The sequence below is a fragment of the Oncorhynchus masou genome, chromosome 31 (assembly GCF_036934945.1).
Source record: "Oncorhynchus masou masou isolate Uvic2021 chromosome 31, UVic_Omas_1.1, whole genome shotgun sequence".
In the NCBI taxonomy this organism is placed as follows: Eukaryota; Metazoa; Chordata; class Actinopteri; order Salmoniformes; family Salmonidae; genus Oncorhynchus; species Oncorhynchus masou.
The window spans coordinates 36,975,864-36,999,871 of record NC_088242.1 but is presented as its reverse complement, the minus strand read 5'-3'; the positions used below and the strand labels follow the sequence as shown (position 1 = coordinate 36,999,871).

The window sequence follows — 24,008 nt, the reverse complement described above, 5'->3', positions numbered from 1 at the left end:
TGTATGTTAAAACTGTATGCATTACAAATTGTATTTAATGTATTTCGAAATACATTAAAGAATATAGTTTCGAATATATTTTGTGTATTTACCGATATGTTTTGCAAAATATATTTCAACATGCATGTAAATGTATTTTTAACTAATTTATTTTTAAATTAAAGAGTAGGTAGCATAAACTTAACAAATGGATTTGCATTACTATATGCATCAAATGTTCCAAAGCGAGGTTAAACCTCACTTCTCAATTTTTCTAGTTATTACATGAAAGTTATTGCCGAGTGTGACGTAATATGGATAACTGGGTAAGCCAGTAACTTCAAATGTGTAACTTTAAATTAAACCAATCATTTGTACTAGCTTCAATTGAATTTTCAGCCAACTTACAAGCAAATACTTTATGAATGTATTGTTAAAAATCAGCTTGCAAGGTTCCTAACCAACTAACCTGCTAATGTTAGCCCTGCTGTGGAAATGATCACAACAGTAGCATGCTAGTACAAAGCCAAGGTTGACAAACTCTGGTAGGCCACACAAAGACAGGTCATGCAGCCCCCAAGTGTGGGGAATCTGATTGGTTGCTGATTGGTTGTTCACATCACACCTCCTCCTGAATGGTGGATTGTAGCTCACTGATGCCAACACTCGGACTGCATGGCTGGTGGCTAACATTAGCCATCTTGAGCTAGCTAATGCAGAGTTGATTATCCATATGATTTAGAAGATATCCGGAAAATAAGTTTAAATATGTAAAAGACTCAACACAACTGTTTGTTGTAGGTAACCAGATCGTAGCTACACATAACCCACTGGGCATATAGGTTGAATCAATGTTTCAACTTAATTTGTCAACATATTGTGATGTGAAATCTAGGGGGATAATATATTGGATTTGAAAAGAGTCAACTGTTTTGAGGGTGACATTTCAACCACAGGATTATGTCATTGTAACCAATTTTCAACAGCCAAACCTTGAAGAAAATATGTTTAATTTGTACCTTTGAAACAACGTCAGATCTTCAACGTTATAAAAACGTTCACTAAAAAAACAATAGGCTAGGCAGCAAGTCCTATTGCAGAGTTGCTTTACAGCTATTCATTTGGTCTCCCATCCAGGGTTCTAACCAAGCCCAGCTTTTACATTTGTCACTGACTACTACCAATGTGCTATCATGAGAACGATTATTGAAAGACCTCTTCATAACTAAATATCTTCAATGTTAATAAATGTAACCAAACTCTTTATAAGTCACATATCATAAACAACACTATTTAGGCCTATATAGCATTTGCAAAGTCATCAACAGCAATTGTTTCAATTCAACCTGGGAACTAAAAATACACAATAAATATAGGCATTTGGTTTCAAGCTTTGTTTGATTTTTTCGATCTCAACCAAAAATCAAAGTTCAAGAATTGGACAAATTCAAATTTTAATTGAAGTGCATTTAAAGTTTTGATTGTATTCAATTTAGTGCTATTCATTAACTTTGATTTTTGGTTTAGATGGAGACATGAATCCCAACATATAAATTCTTAATTTGTAGACAAACTGGAATTTGTTGACAATTCAATACCACTTTTAATACAGTAAATCAAATCAAATCAAATCAAATTTTATTTGTCACATACACATGGTTAGCAGATGTTAATGCGAGTGTAGCGAAATGCTTGTGCTTCCAGTTCCGACAATGCAGTAATAACCAACAAGTAATCTAACTAACAATTCCAAAACGAATATCTTATACACAGTGTAAGGGGATAAAGAATATGTACATAAAGATATGAATGAGTGATGGTGCAGAGCAGCATAGGCAAGATACAGTAGATAGTATCGAGTACAGTATATACATATGAGATGAGTATGTAAACAAAGTGGCATAGTTAAAGTGGCTAGTGATACATGTATTACATAAGGATGCAGTAGATGATAGAGTACAGTATATACGTATACATATGAGATGAATAATGTAGGATATGTAAATATTATATTAGGTAGCATTGTTTAAAGTGGCTAGTGATATATTTTACATCCTTTCCCATCAATTCCCATTATTGAAGTGGCTGGAGTTGAGTCAGTGTGTTGGCAGCAGCCACTCAATGTTAGTGGTTGCTGTTTAACAGTCTGATGGCCTTGAGATAGAAGCTGTTTTTCAGTCTCTCGGTCCCAGCTTTGATGCACCTGTACTGACCTCGCCTTCTGGATGATAGCAGGGTGAACAGGCAGTGGCTCGGGTGGGTGTTGTCCTTGATGATCTTTATGGCCTTCCTGTAACATCGGGTGGTGTAGATGTCCTGGAGGGCAGGTAGTTTGCCCCCGGTGATACGTTGTGGCCTATTCACTTGTTCATAAGTGAACAAATAATGTTGGATTCACGTCGCCAATTAAATCAAAAATAAAAGTTAAAGAATAGGATTTAGCTAGTGGCTCAGATAAAACTATCCAAGCATTAGATATTCTTTATATGATGATATTTGGTTTTTGTTGTCAACCAAACACAATTCAGTAATATTTTGGTAACACAGCAAGTGCCTAAAATTAAGGCTCTTACAAACAAATATAACAGTATTTATTCAACCTTAAAACCTCGTAAGGATCTGGCCCTTTTTTTCAATTTTTTTGCCTGAAATGACATACCCAAATCTAACTTCCTGTAGCTCAGGCTCTGAAGCAAGGATATGCATATTCTTGGTAACATTTGAAAGGAAACACTTTGAGGTTTGTGGAAATGTGAAAGAAATGTAGGAGAATATAACACAATAGATCTGGTAAAAGATAATACAAAGAAGAAAACATCCGTTCTCTTCTATTTTTTTGTACCATCATCTTTGAAGTACAAGAGAAAGGCCATAATGTATTATTCCAGCCCAGGTCCAGCAGTGTATGTGCAAAGTTTTAGACTGATCCACTGAACCATTGCATTTCTGTTCAAAAATGTGCATCAAGACTGCCCAAATATGCCAATTTTTTTAATGAATTACTTTTTATGTTCAAAATTGTGCACTCTAATCAAACAATAACATGGTATTATTTCACTGTAATAGACACTGTAAATTGTACAGTGCATTTATATTAACATTAATGTAAGCTATGTCCTGGGAAATGTTCTTGTTACTCGCATTAGCCTATGTTAGCTCGACCGTCCCTTGGAAGGGACACCAATCCGGAAGAAGTTTTAAATAGTAACACATCCATTGAAATGTTTTGAGGTTAGCCTACTATGACTATACATGTATTCTGTAATCATAAAGTATGCATGTTCAAGATAGCATGCAAAGGTCTCAGGGTTGTAGAGCTCTTCATAATTGCTGTAATCTGCTGGAGTCTAGAACAGCATTGATCACTTACACTAAGTTTTAACTGAAAAATATCTGACATTGTTTGACCTTTGTTGTGCTTTTTTTGGGGGAGGGGGATTCAACAAACTTCTGGCTGGTGAATGAAGGTTGAAATCTCATTGGTCAATGTCTCAACCAAATATTACCTGGATTTCCACATTGAAATGACGGGTTGTACCCTGTGGGCACACTGTTCTTACTTTGGTGAGTAAAAACTCATGTTTCCTGACCTTTAAAATATTGGCCAAATCATATTGGAAAGAAATGGTGACTGTCTTAACAACGTAACTCTTTGGCATCACATGCACTTATGTCAGTCTCATTAATACTGCAGAACTGGCAGTGTACAAGCTTAACCTATAATCACAGAACAAACCATAACATTAACTGGCATGACAATATGTGTTATGTGAGCCAAATAAGCACTATGACAAAGCCACACCACCAAGTTATCTAATAGGCTGCCGCTGCTACAGTATGTCTTTTTTCAAATGCATTTTTTTTGTATTTGACACATAACAAAAGCACACTAAAAACCCTAACATGAATCAAAATGACTGCAAATGTCTGCAAATGTGCGTATGACAAATAAACAGACAAACTTGATGAGAGTCCAAAGGACAGAACTTGTACTAGGTCGTTTCACGAAATGAACGCTTTTTGCACACCATTATTTTACCCTTTGTGTGTGTACTTTACTGTATGTATACTTGGGATATTGCTTTTCAACAGTAAAAGTTAAACAATTGCTGGTGGACTTTTTTAAGTGGAAATGATGCACCAATATTGCATTTTAAAATCCTGCTTGAAGTGCCCTTTTAATATATACTACCTGGATAATTCAATAAATTGAATATTCAATATGAATAAGACTTGCTTAAGTGCCAAATTCTGCATTTTATTTAGCACCTTTCTACCAACTGAGGTACGAAGGTGGGTTTGTGAGGATCTGCCTTACAACAGGCCAACAAGCCCTCAGTCCAGCCTCTCTCAGCCTATTGCGGACAGTCTGAGCACTGATGGAGGGATTGTGCGTTCCTGGTGTAACTCGGGCAGTTGTTGTTGCCATCCTGTACCTGTTCCGCTGGTGTGATGTTCAGATGGACCGATCCTGTGCAGGTGTTGTTGCACATGGTCTGCCACTTCGAGGACGATCAGCTGTACGCCCTGTCTCCCTGTAGCACTGTCTTAGGCGTCTCACAGGACGGACATTTCAATTTATTGCCCTGGCCACATCTGCAGTCCTCATGCCTCCTTGCAGCATGCCTAAGGCTCATTCCCGCAGAGGAGCAGGGACCCTAGGCATCTTTCTTTAGGTGTTTTTCAGAGTCAGTAGAAAGGCCTCTTTAGTGTCCTACATTTTCACAACTGTGACCTTAATTGCCTACCGTCTGTAAGCTGTTAGCGTCTTAATGGCCGTTCCACAGGAGCATGTTCATTAATTGTTTGTGGGAAACAGTGTTTAAACTCTTTACAATGAAGATCTTTGAAGTTATTTGGATTTTTACTGATTATCTTTGAAAGACAGGGTCCTGAAAAAGGGACATTTCTTTGGTTGCTGAGTTTAGCAGGGGGAAACTCACCTCATCCACCACCAATGTGTAGCACCCACCTGGGTGATACACAGTGACTATTTTTGTGCCAGAACGCTCACCACACATCAGCTGTCATAGGTGATGTATGCCTATAAGGAGTTGGATTCGGTGGCCGTGACACCAGGGTTAACACCTCTACTTTTACGATAAGAGCCATGGGATTTTTAATGACCACAGTCAGGACAACCGTTTTAACCTCCCATCTGAAAGACAGAACCCTATGCAGGGCAATGTGCCCTTCACTGTCCTGGGGATCTCCTTAGACCAGAGGGAAGAGTGCCCTCTACTGGTCCTTTTACACCACTTCCAGCAGCATCTGGTCTTCCATCCAGGGACCAACCCAACTTAGTGTCAGAGGCAAGCCAGCAGTGGGATGCAGGGTGGTATGCTGCTGGCAAAAGAAACAAACAATCCCTTCGTGCACCCTCTGTGACTTCGAGGAAGATTTTAACCCACTAACCCCCCAACATACTCCCATGTTTTCACCATCATTATAAAGCCCTAGTTAGTTTGTTGCTTTGTCAAAGTTCTTTCTGAAGATCATTATTTAATGCGATTAATTTACGAATGTCCCTCATTTTAAGGTCAACCCTGTTACTTGAACTGAACTCTTGTTTTATGGTGTGAAACTATTCCTTTTAATAAATTTACTTCAAAAGAAATATTGAATGTCTAATAGTCAAATCATAGTTTAAAAGTAGGTGAGCTGGTTCTACATTTTTTGATATTTTTGTGGTGTAACGCGCCAACCCTGTTAACCATAGACAGGCTAGGACTGTTTTTGAATCTTTTGTGAATCTTGAATTCAATTACCCTTCCCTGTTGCACATAAGCTTCCATTCCCCCTGTCACAGGGGTATTCATGGCTGACTTTAAGTAGTAATTACCAGTTGGAGGTCCGTTCAAGTGGATTTTTCCCAGATGTGGTAAATTCTCGCTTTCCACATGGTTATGAACACACCATAATTCCGTGAACCATCCACTGTAGCGCCATATAATACCACTCAATGGAAGCACAAGACCTAGACCTACACTTTTACATATTGTGGAGCGTTGTACGATGTAAGGTTTCTGTTATAATTTGATAAAAATACATACAAAACCGCCTAGTGCCTGATATCGGGCACAATTTTTCCCCGTTATTTATTTAAGCCGAAGAGGCACTTATATAGTCTTTATTTTCTATATATTAGTATTATATTGTTAAAATTCCATAGGTATGACTGTTCTCAATTGACGCAAGGCCATACGCGAGTCTTTCACAAGACACTGCCACTGGCCATTGTCATATGTACACATTAAATAAACTGGAATGACACACTCACTCACAGTTGCACAAACAGAGCTGTGAGCAAACCACTCCCCAAAACATTTCAATGAGCCGCCTCCCCTATATTTGAATTGTCACTAAAAGAGAAGAAAAAACTTGTGAACTGTAAACAACCATTTTGAAGAGCTCAAAGGGTGATTTTACGATTTTACGAGTGTCCCATGTCGACCTGCTTGCTCTGGGTCTGGGTAGTGCTAATGATATCCTCAGGGCCTGCTTCCCTCAGCCTGCCCAGACTCTCTCTCTCTCTCTCTCTCTCTCGTCCCTGACTTACAGCCATCCAAACCAGCCGTGACACTTTAACCATTCTCTCTCTTTTCCACCATCCCCTACTTTTGTTGGGAGACAGAATAAATCTCAGTGCAACACCCAAACAGAAAATGGAGGGACTTGCTCGCTGTCGTTTGCGCGTTTGTGAAGGGCTCCAACCAATGTACATCTGGAGGGCAAGAGTTCTGTTGTTCGGTGTGGATGGACGGAGCCCAGCACTGTGGAATAAAACACTCCAAAAGGTGTTTTATTGCGTCGACTCAATTTTGTCGTGACCAGGATATTTTTTTTATGGTGACAAATTCGTGGGATAATGGCTGTGGCACCCGCTCTCTCTTTTATGCCTGTTCAAGAAGTATAACTGTTCTCATATTCTCACTTGTGGTGTTAACAATGCAAAGCAGTGCCACAGCGACAACCCCGTCATATAAAAGAAGGAAACGTTTGATGGCTTCAAATAGTTTTGTAACGCTCAATATTTGATAAACCTGTTTACACGTCATTGATTCATTCCTACAGTTCTTCAGAATTCCAATATCATTAAAGGCCATTCCGTTAAACAGTTTTTCAAAATGACGTTGCAGTAGAGCCTCCAAGGTTCTCTGGGTAACTGTTTACCTCCATGTTTAGAATATGGCAATTGATAATACTAAGATCCTCACGACTGAATTGGATGTTGGGCTTGTCAACAGTCAACTCCCAATGAGTTATTAACAAAATCCAATGTCCTGATAATTCCAATTTGGCCCCATGATAGGCAGCGGTGTCAATGTTGACAGTCTCATGTCCTGGCTGCACTCTCAAAGCGCATCACTGCTTATTTATTTGGCACAAAAATGTATTTTTTTTTTTAAATTAAGGACAGAAGTTTGCTCGTATCCCTGCTGCTTTTTTTCTGGAGTTGCAGTCTCAGTACTTCAGACACCTGAAACCCCACCTCTTTAAGGAATACCTAGGATAGGATAAAGTAATCCTTCTCACCCCCCTTAAATGATTTAGATGCACTATTGTAAAGTGGCTGTTCCACTGGATGTCATAAGGTGAATTCACCAATTTGTAAGTCGCTCTGGATAAGAGCGTCTGCCAAATGACTTAAATTTAAATGTAAATGTAAATGTCAGTACCTTTCATTGACTGCCCACTGGGCCACCGGAAGTACATGGAGCAACTGATCAGTGTTGTTTGAGATTCTGCACAGATTATTACAGCAATTGTGAAGATCTCCACAGACCTGCGATGACCTATGCTTGCTATCTTGAACACGCATGCCTCATATGATTACATAAGGAGACATTTTGTTTTTTACAACAACCTCAAAGTGGCCATGGATGAGTTACTCATTTTAAGGTTTGTTACAGTAGTTTGTAGTTAAAGAATAGGACGAAATCAAATCACACTTTAAATGCACTTCAAATAAAGTTTGATTTGATTTAGTTCTATTCTTTAACGTAGATTTTTGGTTGAGATGGAGTGAATCTGTTTAGTTTTAACGTGGAGATCTCGCAACAGTCATTCTCACGAGAGCTCATTGGTAATAGCTCTCGTGAGCTACAAATATAGGACAAATATATAGTAACGCTGGGCTTGGTTAAAACCCTGGATGGAAGTCAAAATAGTAGCTGTAGATCAATTCTCCAGCAGTAGCTTGCTGCCTATAAGTTTTTTTTCTGATAGTGGATATCATGTTAAAGATCTGATGTTGTTTCAAAGGTACAAATTCAACATTTTATTCAAGGTTTTTCTATGTTGAAATTTGGTTACCATGATGACATAATCCTGTGCTTGAAATTTCACCCTTGTAGATTCATGAGACAAACTGTTGACAAGTTACGTTGAAACAATGTTGATTCAACCAGTTTGTGCCCAGTGGGTGTAGTCTTCTCTGTCGAAATAAGGCTTTAAAGCTCTTGACCTCCAAGGGCTGTCTGCAGTTGTAGTCGATTATGCATTGCCAAGACAGACTAGTGCTTCAAACAGTCGTATGGTATACATTTTGATCCTGGGGTTTTCCCTCCACAACTGTGCCATATGAAGTTTATTTCATATGCTCTTTCATTTCATAGGAACATTTTTGATATAATTTCCTGCAGATATCATAATGTCTTATATCAAACACTGCGGTTTGCCATTCCAAGGCCCTCTTTCAGTCAGTGCCATTCAACCCCTCACTTTGACTAGGACTGCTCTCTCTTCAGGCTTTATTCTGGGGCTTAAATTGCAGTTGTTGCACAACAGTGAGTTATTACCCCATAAGAACTGTTGTTAAGATTTGTCATGGTCCTCCAAGCCTTTCATTCATCTTCTCTTTTGGCTTTGTGTATAGGAACAGAACACAACAGAACAACACTATTATTGAAGTGCACCATGGCACATTGTTAGCACGGGTCACATCTGCTAACGTTTAAGTAGAACAGTCATGATGGCCCTCTGTTGCTGTAGCTCGAAAACAATCCTGTTTAAAATGGCTTTAGGACAGCAGGCAGACGGCAGAAGCAGACAACTAAATGTATCCTCGTTAGGTTTATAGCCCAGCTGAGAGGTGGAGGGGACTAGAAGAGGGGGTTGACAGTCATTTTCAAATTAGTGGAATCAAATTTTTTCTCTGAGAGAAAATACATTGCCGGCTCCTTTATTAAATTATCTGTAATGTCATAGATGCAAGAATGCTCGCTGATGAATAGCAAAGGTAACCCATGAATTAGGCCCCCACCGTCAGTGAGGGGCCGCATTTACCCTGCTAACCCTCTATCCCTGCTCCCCCAGGGGTATATCAGCTTGCAATATGCAGCCTGATTACACTAATCAGCCTCTATTGCATTAGTGAAGAGGGAGAGGGATGCATTTGGGACTGGTCTGTGGTGCATGAGACCATTTGAGGAGAATGTTACTGTGGGGGAGCTAACCTTTGCATGAGCTCTGACTGAGCCATGTGTGTGGCTGAAAGTACTGGTAACTGCATTGGTTCATAGGTTTCTGCAAAGAAGAGATTGAGTTGTGCCTTTTTGAGTTCTCTGAGGAGGAAACACAATTCAGACAACAAGTAAAGACTACTTTATCCCCTTTTACTTTATTCTGAGTCAGTTGTAATGCTCTGGTCTTTTGATGGACCACCGAAGAGAACTAGAACTAGCTTTTGATTTTATTTCCATGTATTTCTTTTCCCTTGCTGTCATTTTTAGTGCTGCTTTTATGTCCTATAATTGGAGATTAAATCAGAGCCAAATAGCTTAAAGGTTGCACGATATACACTAAATATACCAAACATTAAGAACCCCCGCTCTTTTCATGACAGACTGACCAGGTGAATCCAGGTGAACGCTATGATCCCTTATTGATGTCACTTGTTAAATCCACTTCAGTGTAAATTAAGGGGAGGAGACAGGTTAAAGAATTATTTTTGAGACATGGATTGTGTATGTGTGCCATTCAGAGGGCGAATGTGCAAGGCAAAAGATTTAAGTGCGTTTGAATGGGATATGGTAGTAGATCCAGGTGCACCAGTTTGTCAAGATCAGGAGACAACAAAGATCTAATTGCACCGGGCCATGTAAAACGAACTGGCACAGTCAGATCTAGCATGGTGTGGGGATCGAATAAGCAAGCAAGCTACAACCACTCCATTAAACACTAAGTGATAATATTTTATATAATATAATATTTTTTCGCTGAGACAAAATAAATATATCACAGGATATGGTCAGGTAATAAATGACCTTCATTCAGAGTGACACATATTTTTTTAGGTCTCTATATGATGTTGGTCTTTACTGTCTTTTGTGGACAGTGGATTCACGCCTGCTGTGTGTAACTCACTCGTGCGTTCATCTCGACGTCACATTTCCGGCATGACTTCGATCAAATTCTGAAAAAAATATTAATTTCTCCCAAAATGTAAAGTGATACAGTATGTCGTATTGGGACTTTTAGTTGGGAGGATAAAACCAATCAGAATGTTTAACAGCAACCTAATTTTGCAATCTTCCCTTTAATCACAAAAGTCAGCTCTTTTTGCTCATTTACCTCACTTGTCCTTCCTTGTTTTTCTCTTAATTTAATTTGTTGATTTATTTAATGTGATTATGCACATTAAATTCAGCTTCATATCTATCAATGCATAGGCAGAAATCCCTGTCTCTCTCTCGGCTCATTAAACTGCTTTAGTAATTGAGAAGATGGCTTTAGGACTCGTCACAAAATTGTCTGCACACTCTCTGGGCATGCAGTTTGTCAGCTTGTCTCAGGTCTTCCTATTTAAAAGTCCCTTGTTTTGTTAGTGAATATCATGGAGACCTAACATATAATATATTGTAACATATATTATTCACTTTGATTGACATGCAGGGCCAACTACAGGGTGTGCCTTAATACCAGTCTTAGATCTAAGCAAAAAAATATTAACAACTAGAAACCAACAAATTTTGTAATTAAGGACTTGCTGGACTTTATATTCTTAGGTTTGGTATTGCTTAATGTGTTCGCTCCCAGGTGCTGATCCGAACACAGACGAGACAGGTAAATTACAGTTGAGGTGGGTTTAATGAAGATGAGGATTCACACATAGGGCACGATGGCATAGGACCGTGTAGGATGTAGCATGGTGTATCGGTGTTCATCGTCTGAAGAAGAGGACTCATCAAGCGCAGCGTGGTAAGTGTTCATGCTCTCTTTATTAAAACTGAACACTATAACAAAATAACAAAGGGAATAACCCAAACAGTCCTGAAAGGTGCAAAACACTAAACAGAAATTTACTACCCACAAAAACCCTGTGGGGAAAAGCTACCTAAGTATGGTTCCCAATCAGAGACAACGATAGACAGCTGTCCCTGATTGAGAACCCTACCTGGCCAAAACAAAGAAATACAAAAACATAGAAAAAGGAACATATAGTGCCCACCTAAATCACACCCTGACCAAACCAAAATAGAGACATAAAAAGCTAGTAGGCACTTCAACGATAAGGCTTGATTGACAGCTTGTATTAACCAACTTGTTTGAGTGTAGTTCTGAGCGTAAAGGGTACAATAGTGAATGACAAACATGAGCTACAGTGCCTTCAGAAAGTATTCACACCTAGGGCTGTTGTGGTGACCGTATTACCGCCACGCCGCCACGCCGCCGGTCACGAGTCACGAAGGCAGTCAATTTCCACGTGACTGTTTAGTCACGGTAATTAAGGCTTCTTCAAGCTCTGATGCTGCTGATGGTCATTAGTAGCCTACCAAACTTGCTAACTGCCTGGCACTCAGCACTCTATAGTCCCTCTAATCACTCTGACATCAATGCAAATGTAATCGCAAATCTAATCAAACACTTCATGTAAGCTCATTTTGTGCAACAATTCTTTAGGCTATGCAATTGCGTGAGGAATACCGTAATAACCTCTATTAGAAAGAGAAGGGTCCCATCAGCTTTCTATAGGCTAGGCCTACAATATTTATTTCTCAACTTTCCTAATATTAAGCACATTGGTTATCTTTACAAAAGGAGTATAGCCTACCTGGCTGGCATGAAAATGAACCACGGGAAAAGTCTCCTCCATTTGCTATTTAAGTGCAGAGATGCATATATATATATATATATATATACACACATGTGGCGTACAGCAGGTCAGCCACCAGGGGGAGACTCGTCGAGGCCTGGTGACAGATGGAGTCCACATCACGAGCGATGGCTCCCTCTGTTGGACGTGCCAGGTCTAGACAGGCTCTCCGGCCAGTACTAATTGGGGCTGATTGTGGTTGGAGAGTAATCAAGGGGCTGATTGCTCACCAGCTGGACAAGGCCCATAAAACTGCCAGAGGGGCGGCACACAGGAGAGGGGACTGGGGGAAGAGAGGTTACTCGCATATAGTCGTGCTCAGTCCCAGGGATAATGGAGAGATCTTAGTTTTGTTCCCAACAGGAAACAGCAAGACCCGGAGCCCAGAAGACGGTGTCCTGGAGAAGGTTTCCTGGTGGAGACCTATTTTTTTGTATTTTTGTTTGTTATTTAAATAAACACCCTTGAAACCGAGCTAATCCAACTCTGTCCGTGTCTGATCTATGTAAGTGTCTTGACCAATCTCCCTGGTCTGCCACAAGTGGTGGAGAATGCGGGAATTCTGATAACGTCGTCGGATCAGGGTTGACGTTTACGCAGCATCAGCATGGATGAGTTGATACTGTAGCTCAATTTGTCCAGGCCCAACAAGCACAACTAGCGGTTCAGGAACGAATGCTGGAGGAACAGCGGCTACAAAATGCCCGCCTCATTGAGGAAATCAGAAAGCTACAAGGAGGAGCGCCTACTGAATCGCATCCAAACCAGTTTTTAATCAAGGTAACAGAAGACGACCACATCAAAACATACCTTTGCATATTTGAACGGACTGCATTACGGATGGCCAATGCCAAAGTGGGCAAGTCTGCTGGCCACGTTCCTCTAAAGGAACACCCAAAAGGCGTATTGGGACCTTAACGACGAACAGGCGGCTAACTACGACGGACTCAAACGGGAGATACTTAGCCGCTATGGGTACAGCCTGGCCCATCGGGCCCAACTGTTCCACAACTGGAGGTTTGTGACTGACGCATCTCCCCAAGCCCAGATGAGCAATCTACTGTGCGTCACCAGGGCATGGCTCCTAACCAACGTATCCACCCTCTACATTCTAGACAAAGTGGTCCTGGATAGCTTCTTACGGGTGCTACCCCACGACATGAAGAGGGCAGCGAGTCTATGCACGCCCCAGACATTGGAATGCCTTCTGGAAGCAGTGGAGACGCATTAGAACACTGAGGCCCTACTTAGAGGGAGCCGGGGATCCGTCCAAGGGGACGGAAGGACAGCCCCATTGCTGTATACCCCGAACCGACAGTCGGCAGGGCCAGAGTGTTGCAGATCCATGGACAGACGGCTGGGGGAGAGGCGACCAGCCGACGACCCCAGGTTGATGGTGACCAAAGGAGGTGTTTTGAGTGTGGCACCCGGGGGAACCTTGCCTGGATTTGCCCGGCTTGAGAGGAGTTGATGCCATCAGCAAGCCCCGGAGGCAAGGTGGGCCACGCAGTGAATTACGTCGCCTCCTGTTAGGCGCAACATGAACCAATGGCACCCATGGTCCCGGTGAAGGTTGACGGACACGACACAGAAGCTCTATTAGACTCTGGAAGTATAGTTATGCTCATAACCACGGGCTACCTGAACTAGGGGACCGAACGTGGTAGAGAGATGTGAAATCTCGTCCACGGTGACACAAAGCGGTATCCAAACGGCCAATATCGTGACGCCACAAGGATTTTCCGGTAACCCTCCTCGTGGGACAAGATTGTCCACTGTTTGCGGTACTGTGGAGGCACGAGCTGAGGAAAAAGGTGCGAGCTGTCCGAAGCCAAGAGCGTGGAAGATCCGTCGCCTCTGCGGCCCGGAAGAAAACGGTTGACAAACCCGTATATACGGGTCTGGAGTCAGAGGGGGCGTCAGAACCCGACCCCCCCCCCCCCCCCCAGGTGACCTACTGGAGGAGGAGCCCATACCCTCCCCCCTCGATTTCAATGGACCAGTAGAGACACCCACTGGGGGCCAACTGAGGGGACAATTTGGGCCTGCCCGGTGAGAGGATCCGAACTTGAAAGCCGCCACAGCCCACACCCACCTGTTGGGGGTGCACCCGAGAATGGAGAAGATCCGGCAACGGATCGTCGCCCGGTTCCACTGGCCCGGAATGAGGAGGGCCGTGGAAGGCTATTTTTGCAGCTGCCCAGAGTGCAAAATCACTGCCCCAAAAGCACACTTCCGAAACCCTGCTGGTCCCCCAAACGATCATCGGGGTGCCCTTTGAACTCATCGCCATGGACATAGTGGGACCCCTGGTAAAAACAGCACGAGGACACCGGTACATCCTGGCAACATGGCACGGGCCATTCAGGGTGATAGAGAAGCTGGGACCGTCAATTACCGTGTATGGCAGCAGGGGATTTGGAAACCCCAACAGATTTACCATGTGAACCTGTTGAAGAAGTGGACAGGAGGACAGCCTTGGCTGTGTTATGGTCAGGACCCAGGACGCCAATGGTACCAGTGGTGGTCCCGAGCAATGAGGACCTCGACCCGGCCCAGAAGCAAGCGCTCAGGGAGCTCGTTGATCGGAGCACGGCGGTGTTCTCCGAAAAGCCGGGCCTCACAACCCTCATTGAACACCACGTCTGCACCCGGTCTGGAGATAACCGCACGAAAGAGGCCACATTGGATTCCTGAGGCGCGAAGGTAGGCCGTAAAGCAAGAAGTAGAGGCTCTGCTGAGGATGGAGGTTGTCGAAGAATCCCACAGCGCATGGTGCAGCCCCATCGTGTAGACGCCAAAACCGGGCGGTAGCCTACGCTTCTGTAATGATTTCCAAGGTGTGGATGACATCAGCTTATTCGACGCCTACCCCCATGCTGAGGGTAGACGAGCTCATCGACCAATTGTGAAAGGCCAGGTACATCAGCACCCTCGACTTGAACAAAGGATTTTGGCAGATACCTTTGGCAGCCTCCTCCTGGGAGAAGACTGCGTTTTCGACACTGGATGGATTATATCAGTACCGGATGGTCAGTAACAGTCAAACGTTTGGACACCAACCTAAGGTTTCTTTGTCTTAACTTTTTTCTACATTGGAGAATAAAAATTATGGAATAACACATATGGAATCATGTCATAACCAAAAAAGTGTTAAACAAATCAAAAATAGATTTTCATATTTGAGATTTTTCAAAATAGCCACCCTTTGCCTTGATGACAGCTTTGCACACTCTTGGCATTCTCTCAACCAGCTTCATGAGGTAGTCACCAGGAATACATTTGAATTAACAGGTGTGCCTTGTTAAGTTAATTAATTTGTGCAATTTCTTTCCAACTTAGTGCGTTTGAGCCAATTAGTTGTTGTGAGGAGCTATGGGTGGAATACCGAAGAAAGCCTTATTTGGTAAAAGACCAAGTCCAGTTCGATTCTCGGGACCATCATTACAAAATAATATTTAATGTAGCTGACATTTTATCACCTTATCAAGTCATTCACAGCGCTTTATTAAAAAGTGTAATAGACTGCTGAGATGGTATTAGATAAATAAGTTGTTTCATCTTTCCTATCGTGATTAAAATATTGTAATGTTCAACCTAAACCAGCTATTTTCATGCATTTTGGATACACAAAATTGGGCTCTAGAATGTTCAGATATTTTTTGTTCAATAGAGATGAATTTGCCTGACTCTTGATGTGCTCTAATATCATAGGCTAATTTATTTGGGACTAATTCACCACCTGATTAAGTGGAAACTCAAAAAACATTAGCTATAGATCACTAGCTCTAAATATAATACCCACTGACAGTGTAACGGTTTTCTTGTGGTGAAGGAGAGGCAGACCAAAACGCAGCGTGGTTATATTGATTCATGTTTAATAAAAAAAAGATGAACACTACAAAACAATAAACGTGGAAAACCAAAAACAGCCCTATCTGGTGCAAACACAGAGACAGGAACAATCACCCACAAACACACAGTGAAACCCAGGCTACCTAAGTATGATTCTCAATCAGAGACAACTAATGACACCTGCCTCTGATTGAGAACCATACAAGGCCGAAACATAGAAATACCCAAATCATAGAAAAACAAACATAGACTTCCCACCCCAACTCACGCCCTGACCATACTAAATAAGGACAAAACAAAGAAAATAAAGGTCAGAACGTGACAGCAAGTAGCCACATATTAACCTAAATGTTAAATGCAATGTCCCAAAATACGTTGCAGCCTACCGCTCAATGAGGCCTGTGCACTCACAATGGCCAATGTGCATTTTGCATGCTCAATATCTCAAAGCCATATCAAATATCTTGTTTGTAAAATAGTTGCTATTGAACTCAAATGAAGAGTTTAGAAATAAAAAAGTATACCTACAGAAAGCTGAGAACCTCCTCCCTCCAACTGTGACAACAGGATAGCTCTATTTTCCCCAATTGGATTTGAAAATGTTATAAAATCCAAATAAATATTTGCCCCTGGGAAAGTAGATTGTTAGTGGCTTGCTTGACACAGCAGCAGTCACCAGCAAAGCAGGCACAGGGGTGGCAGGCAGACACTTTCATGAGGATAATGTACTTTACTGTTTGACCAAATCATGGCTTTAGCCTCCTAAAAAATACATTTTGAGGTAACCATGTCGAATGCGACCAATACATTTTTTAAAAAGGCCGCTAAAGGTTGCAAAATACGACTAAATGGTTGGATTCTGGAGCCCTGTGATCAACGTCTACTTAACGATATGATAACTAGCAGCTGTTCAAGTGATTTAGACACAGTGCAACAGTTTTCATTCTCAGTATGGTTACCATAGATGGACTGAACTCATTTCTATAGCGCTGCGTTATCATCTAGCCGGCCACACACACACACACTGTGATGACGTGGTGTGATTTGTGTTGTAAAGTGTTGTTGTACCTTAACAGATGGATAACAATGAGAGGTAGTGGAAATGACATTTGTGCAGTATAATCTTTCTTTCCTCTCATCTTTTCAATCCAATAAACCTCCTCAAGTACACAGACAATACTGCCATTTATAAAAGGTTTGAAAAGGGACTGTATATTGAAACATGGCAAACTGATTTTTTGTCAGAGCTGTATGCAAATGTTTATTCTGCCAGAAATTACAAGCAGAAATAACCTTTATGCAACAGGTTGTTTTCCATATCACTCTTCTTCTGACATTGTTTTGAGGGCTTCTGTGTGAATAGCCATGCTTTGACTATCGGCTAGCCAGTGACGCTCCAGAGTTAGCTGCTTGCTTGCTGCTAGTGATAGCTAGTTACCAGCACAAGTAAGCTGCAGCTTTGTCCAGCATGAGGGAGATTGGTTGAATATGAAGTCCCTCTTGTCTAATAAACACAAACTGTTTAATGCCAGCCCATTGATGTACATCTTGCAATCATTCAGAATTGTTTCCATTTGAAATAGATTTGGTTGTGATTGACACACCCTTCTGCTGGCATGGGTTCCTATTGAATGGTCACTGAAAACACTAGGCTTGATTATATAGTTTATTGACATGCTAATAGGCCTGAAATTCTGGTTTCATGGTAATTTATAAGATGATAAATTACACTGACCAAAAATATAAATGTAAATTCTTGGTCTCGTGTATCATGAGCCGAAATAAAAGATCCCAGAAATGTTCCATATGCACAAACATGCGACCTGTCAATCATTGAGTTCAACTCAAGTTGACATTTTAAAGGTGCAGAAAAAAAACAGTACTTATAATGGGACCCTGCATCCTTATCTGGCCAGTGGTTCTGTCCAGGTGTGTTAGTTTGATGTTTGTGGATAGCATATCATTGGGACATACTGAGCATTTCGCCTTTGCCAAGATAATCCATCCACCTTACAGGTGTGGCATATCCAGAAGCTGATTAATCAGCATTATCATTACACAGGTGCACCTTGTGCTGGGGACAATAAAAGGCCACTCTAAAATGTGTCATTTTGTCGCAACACAATGACACAGATATCTCAAGTTTTGTGGAAGCATGCAATTGGCATGCTGACTGCAGGAATGTTCACCAGAGCTGTTGCCAGATAATTGAATGTTAATTATTTTTCTACCATAAGTCTCCAATGTCGCTTTGGAGAATTTCTCAGTACGTCCAACCGGCGTCACAACCGCAAACCATGTGTATGGCGATGTGTGGGTGAGTGGTTTTCTGATGTCAACGTTGTGAACAGAGTGCCCCATGATGTCTTTGGGGTTATGGCATAGGCAGGAATAAGCTACGGACAATAATAGCAATTTGAAAAATTGCCCAAAAATAATGCAACGAGTTCCTGAGGCTCATTGTGAGGCCCATTTCTTTTATGGTATCTGTGACCAACAGATACATATCTGTATTCCCAGTCATGTGAAATCCATAGATTAGAACCTAATGAATGTACTTCAATTGATTTGATTTCTTTATGACCTGCAACTCCGTCAAATCTTTGAAATTGTTGCATGTTGCGTTTTATAGTTTTGTTCAGTGTAGATACTGACCGATCCAATACAGAAAATATACTGATCCTTTACAGACTCTAGATCAATTGGAGCAGGAAATGTTATTACAGTATGTCCCAATGATATGCTACCCACAAACTAACACATCTGGACAGAACCATCGGCCAGGTAAAGATGGTGTCCCATTGTAAGTACTGTCTTTTTCCTGCACCTTTAAAATGTCACCTTGAGTTGAGCTCAATAATTGACAGATCTTCCTCTTCTCTGCAGGGGCTAATCAAGATGCTGGAGGGACCTGACGTGCATGGACTACCACTACGAGGTGTGTGCGTGGGATTCTTGAGTCTGTATGCGTGTGTTTGTGTGGGCTCAGTGCAATACAGTTACCGCAATGCTTGTGGGCAGTGCTTGTCATTGGCGTCAGGGCTTTCCTATGGCCTGTCCTGTGCCGGGTCGTCCTGAGAGATCAGGCCAAGGCTGATGATCTTTATCAATCGCCTGCCATCCCTAACTGGATTAAACAAAACCACCTTATCTATCTTCCCTTACCTCCTGTTCCACGCTATTGGATCGACTGCTCTTGTCTGGCTGGCTGTGGACAGACCAGTGCTTCCTCAAGCTAGATATTCTCCTTAGACGGGGCTCCCCAGGACAAACAATAAGCTACACACATCTAAACGTTCAATTGAAACCAATTGAGGTCATGGTTTAAGACGTAGCCCTGGCTAAGAAATATTGCTTCTGTTAACTTAGTGGGTGCCAAGACATTTCTTAAAGCACATGATGGGACACGGCTCTGAAGAACCTGCTGTATTGGGAACCACAGTCTGCCTCAATGTTTGAATAAATCATCCCTATAGGAGAGGACACCACAATACTGTGTCATCTCCAGACTAACCCACACAGCTTGGAGTATCTCGTCTAATGACAGAGACCAGAAATACACAATGTCTCTCTGGAGACTGAATGGTCTGGCTGACTGTGGCTTTTTATTGCCTTGGAAAAAAGTCCCTGAATGGTTGGTCTACTGTAGTTGGGCTTGACAAACTCTACTGATGCATGCATACTTACTGTACTGACATGCTCTTGGTAGAACTTACCCTGATACACAGATCTAGGATCAGCTTCCCCTCACCAAATACAAACCTTAACCATCAAGGGGAGGACACAGTAAGCTGACATTGGATCAGTGCCTAGGGGCTACTTCATCTTACACCACTCTGACAAACTACAAAGATTTTTCAGAGACTAAATATTGAAACTAGGAACCTCACTACCTTGGACAGTAACTTGTATGGTACAGTACAGTAGGTTCCCTTCACTGGACTATACAGGTTTTGGCATATGACAAACCCATTCTCAGTCTGTTAGCCCTGGCCTTCAGTACTCCGCCTTGGGCTGTTCGCCTGCTGGGTGGATTACCCATTAAATGGGAAACATGTTTATTTTCTTTGGTCAACATGACTTTGAAGACGCTGCTGTAGCAAGTTATAGGCCATAGAGTCATGTTATAAGGCACAGACCAGCTGAACCTGCTACAGTTGATTTGTGTTAACTTTGTGGTCAATGGCTTAATTTGCTGTCCTATAAGGTGGACAGAGTGGGGTCGGTGAAACATTGAACATACATCAAAATGTCATGGCTAAATTTAAGCATGATGACTACCTGGTCTAGTATGGCTCCCAATTTGTGGGATTGATTTTCTGGTTTATGTTTCTATCTGTCGTGTAAAATTCTCCATTCTTATTTGTGGGTTAGTGTTGTTTTTGTGTGTTTGTTCAAGTGGATAAGTGTGTCCATGTACATTTGTGTTACTGCTCTACCCTATCAGTATTGTCATAATAGTCCATGACCCAGACCCCTAAATTTGGGCCGTCGGGCTCACTTGGAAGGTATATGTCCCTAGAGTTGGAAAATATGTGATAGCAGTGCATCATTTGAAGCTTTCTCTGGTTATCACCCCTCAAATATGCCCCCACCCCCATCCCAGCAACCACCCTTACTCCAGGCTGGTTCTCTCATGGGATTCCCTAGGTGTGAGGTGTGGAGGGATGCCTGGCACCTCACCACACCCCCTTTACCACCCCCCTGTCTATGCCCTATTAACTCAAAGGAACCTCTGTCTGTGGACCCTCACACCTATCTGAAAGTCTGATGTCGGGGACAAACAGGGGTCTATTTCAGGCCCATTGAGCCTCAGGGCTTCACTTGGAAGCTAAGGGGTTTCTGCAATAGTGGTCAGCCAAGTGAACCTGTATGAATCAGAGACCGTAAATGAACGCCTTGTAGAATTTGACAAAAAGTGTTCAAAAAAGAAAGGAGACATTCCAATAGTATTTGTGTTTAAACTGGATTTCCGTGTTTAACATGGGTTTATGGAAAATCATATATGGGAGCCTGAGGACTCCATGCAGGCAGTCAGACTCATATCCCCATCTAAACATTGACCTGCCAGCTCCAAACCTGTCAACACCCCCAGGGGTAAAGCAGATTTACACCCCCCTCCCCCTACCGGACTCTGATACACTGCTCCCTTTCAGCCTCCAAACTCCAGGCAGGGCCACTGAGCGCAATGCATCCTGGGTAGGAAGACTGCTGAGGCTATAAGAGGCTGGCTGAGTGGGTTGGTGGGTGGTGTGTTTGTTTGCTGTGTACACGCTTGGTTGTTTGGTTATCTGAGGTTGCAGGCTAGGTACACGAGGCTGTCTGTGGGTGTGCTGGAACACACACACACACACACACACACACACACACACACACACACCATCCCAGTTTGGCCCTGCACTGAAACAGCCCTCTCAGGACATTTCTATAAGAGGCACCAAATTGACTTAGCTCAGGAAACCACCCTGAAGGTGTGGTATTATAAAAATAAACCATGTTGTTTCCCCACACCATTCTGTCCCGTGGTTTTATGCCAGAACAATGAGGGAAAAAAACAACTTTTGAGCTATTTTGCGTTTATGCTCAGATACGTTTCATGTTTGTCACGCAGGTTGGCATTTATTGTCATGAGGTCTGCAGGATGGTCACTAACTGGCCACAAAGTCATTCAATCGGATTTGAATCTTAACCCTAACCTTAACCACACTGCTAACCCTAATGCCTAACTTTAAATTTAAGACCAAAAATATAATTTAGGTTTTTATACATTTTTACATACACAGTGGTTCCTCCTTTCAAAGTTGTGAGCTTACACCGTGGGACTTAGAGGTACCCAGCGTCACATCTTCATTACTCCAGACCACCACAAGGGGGAGTTAGGGCAGTCATTATGCATTTGGGTCCCAAGGTTGTTATATGACCGATCATATCGAGTGGTTCCAATGACGAATTTGACGCAAGCCACACGTCCCTGGTGACCTTCTTCAGCAAAGATGGCTGACAAAACATTACGGGGGAAGCAAATGTAAGTAGTTATAATGTCATAACGAGTCAAGCAAAATTGAGAGGAATATGTTAGTTAGTGTAGAGACAAACCATTGTGCATATTTTTTTGTCATAGAGTTCATTTAAGAAAATCGATATTTAGCAAGTTTTTTTCAGTCACACCCAACTCCATTCTTTGAATGATGCTGTGTATGCATGTATATATTACAATTATACACTTCAAAAGTGTTTAACCACTCCTGCTCCTGGGACATCAATGATTACACATTGTAACTATGCAATAGACTATAAACATGATTTTAAGTAAAGGCTGATTTTGTAATTCATATATACAGAATCAAAAACAGTACATCCTGCCAGCATGCCCACAAGCGTGCTGAATGACGCGTGGAAGAGAGTGAGGAACCAGGTGGGGAGTAACAATTTGCTCTGAGACCGGCATAATAATATGATGAAACAAGCAGGGAGCAGGTGTCAAACCCTCAACATTCTAGCCTGAAGTCCAGCACGCTATCGACTGTGCCCAAATGTATTAATTGGGGTTGGGGCCGATTGTGGCTAAAAACACTTTATCAATTGGAATCTTTAACATGTGGAAAGGGGAAAAGTACTATTGTTCGTTTTTCACAAGCGTAGCAGGACGGGCTATTAGCTAAACAATAGACTTTTCAACCTTTACTAAATAATTGTCTAATAGCCCAGCTCGGTGTGAACCCACCCCCAACTTGCAACAAATCATTTGTATCTATCTTTCCACATCTACCTACACACGTATCTACCTACAAATGGTTAATGTTCTGTGGAGAAAACCTACACCAGTCGAGCAATTCATTTCAACAATCATTTTCATTTTATTTTGACTTTACAAACAAGAAGAGGGATTAATTGGAGTCTATTTCTTCGGAGCCTAGACCCATATAAAATAACTTAACTGGCTGAGGTAGGCTCTGAGGCTTAACAACCTGATAGAAGTAGGATTTTTTAAATTAGGCCTACTTACAATTGCATCTGGTCAAAAATGGAGCAAAATAATAATTTAAAGAAAAAAAGTCTGCACGCTTGAACTAAAACAGTGTAACTAATAATTAAAAGCGCACATTTGTAAATCCCAAACTCTAAAAGTAATTGTATAGGTAGATACAAATTATGTGTGACACAATAAAGAATGTTAACAAGATGTAAACAAGATGCTGTGTTTTTATTTACAGTAATGATGGACAAGTGGAGGCATTTTGAAAACAGGGTTTCAAACACTTGTTTTTCATCACTGTAGCAGGTGTCGCCCATTATGCAAATGTTTCCTATGAGCAGGACAATAGACTTTTTATAACCCGGCTATTGTTGTGAAAATCCTTCAACTTGCAAAGTATTCGATACTTAAGTACTCTAAAGTGTTAAATTTCTAACTCAAAACAGCAGTACAGTATTTATTAAACATATTTATGTTGTCGTTAATAAAATGAAATAATGAGAAAAAAGACATTCAAATCCAAATGTTTATATAAACTACATTTTATTTGCACTTCCACCAAGCAACAGGACCACAGGTAAAACCTTGCTGAGATGATCAATGTATTTGTTGCATTGTTGTATGGTCAATTTTTCTAGCCAAAACATCTTGATGGCCTTCACCAGTTCATCTTTGCTTGTCGGCTTGGCAGAGTTACGGATGAATGTTTTCAGTTGATGCCGAACATGTTTGATCGGGTTTAAATCAGGAGACCTACATGAAGAGATGAAAAAAGTATTTTTTCAATATACTGGTATGCCAATCAAAGGTGTTGTAGGTCTTTTATATACTGTATATATATATATATATATATATATATATATATATATATATAACATTTCTTACCAAGCCTTTCCAAAAGTCCACGCAAGTTTCTTAAACTGTCTTCTGACTGCAATTAGAGCGATGTTGATGTCGTGACGTGATGCCAACAGATTACAGATTGCCTTTGCCAATCACTCATCATCTTTATGAATATAAGTAAGTAATGTCTGCTAAATAATCCATTTAGGTTTCTCCAGAAATAAATCATTCGAAATAACAAACTGGCTTTATTTACAA

General features: G+C 41.5%; 1 pseudogene; it reads left to right on the top strand.

Annotated features, from left to right (window-relative positions):
* LOC135524943 (lipase maturation factor 1-like) overlaps nucleotides 1-24,008 on the top strand; it is a 54,665-nt pseudogene that overhangs the window by 12,085 nt on the left and 18,572 nt on the right.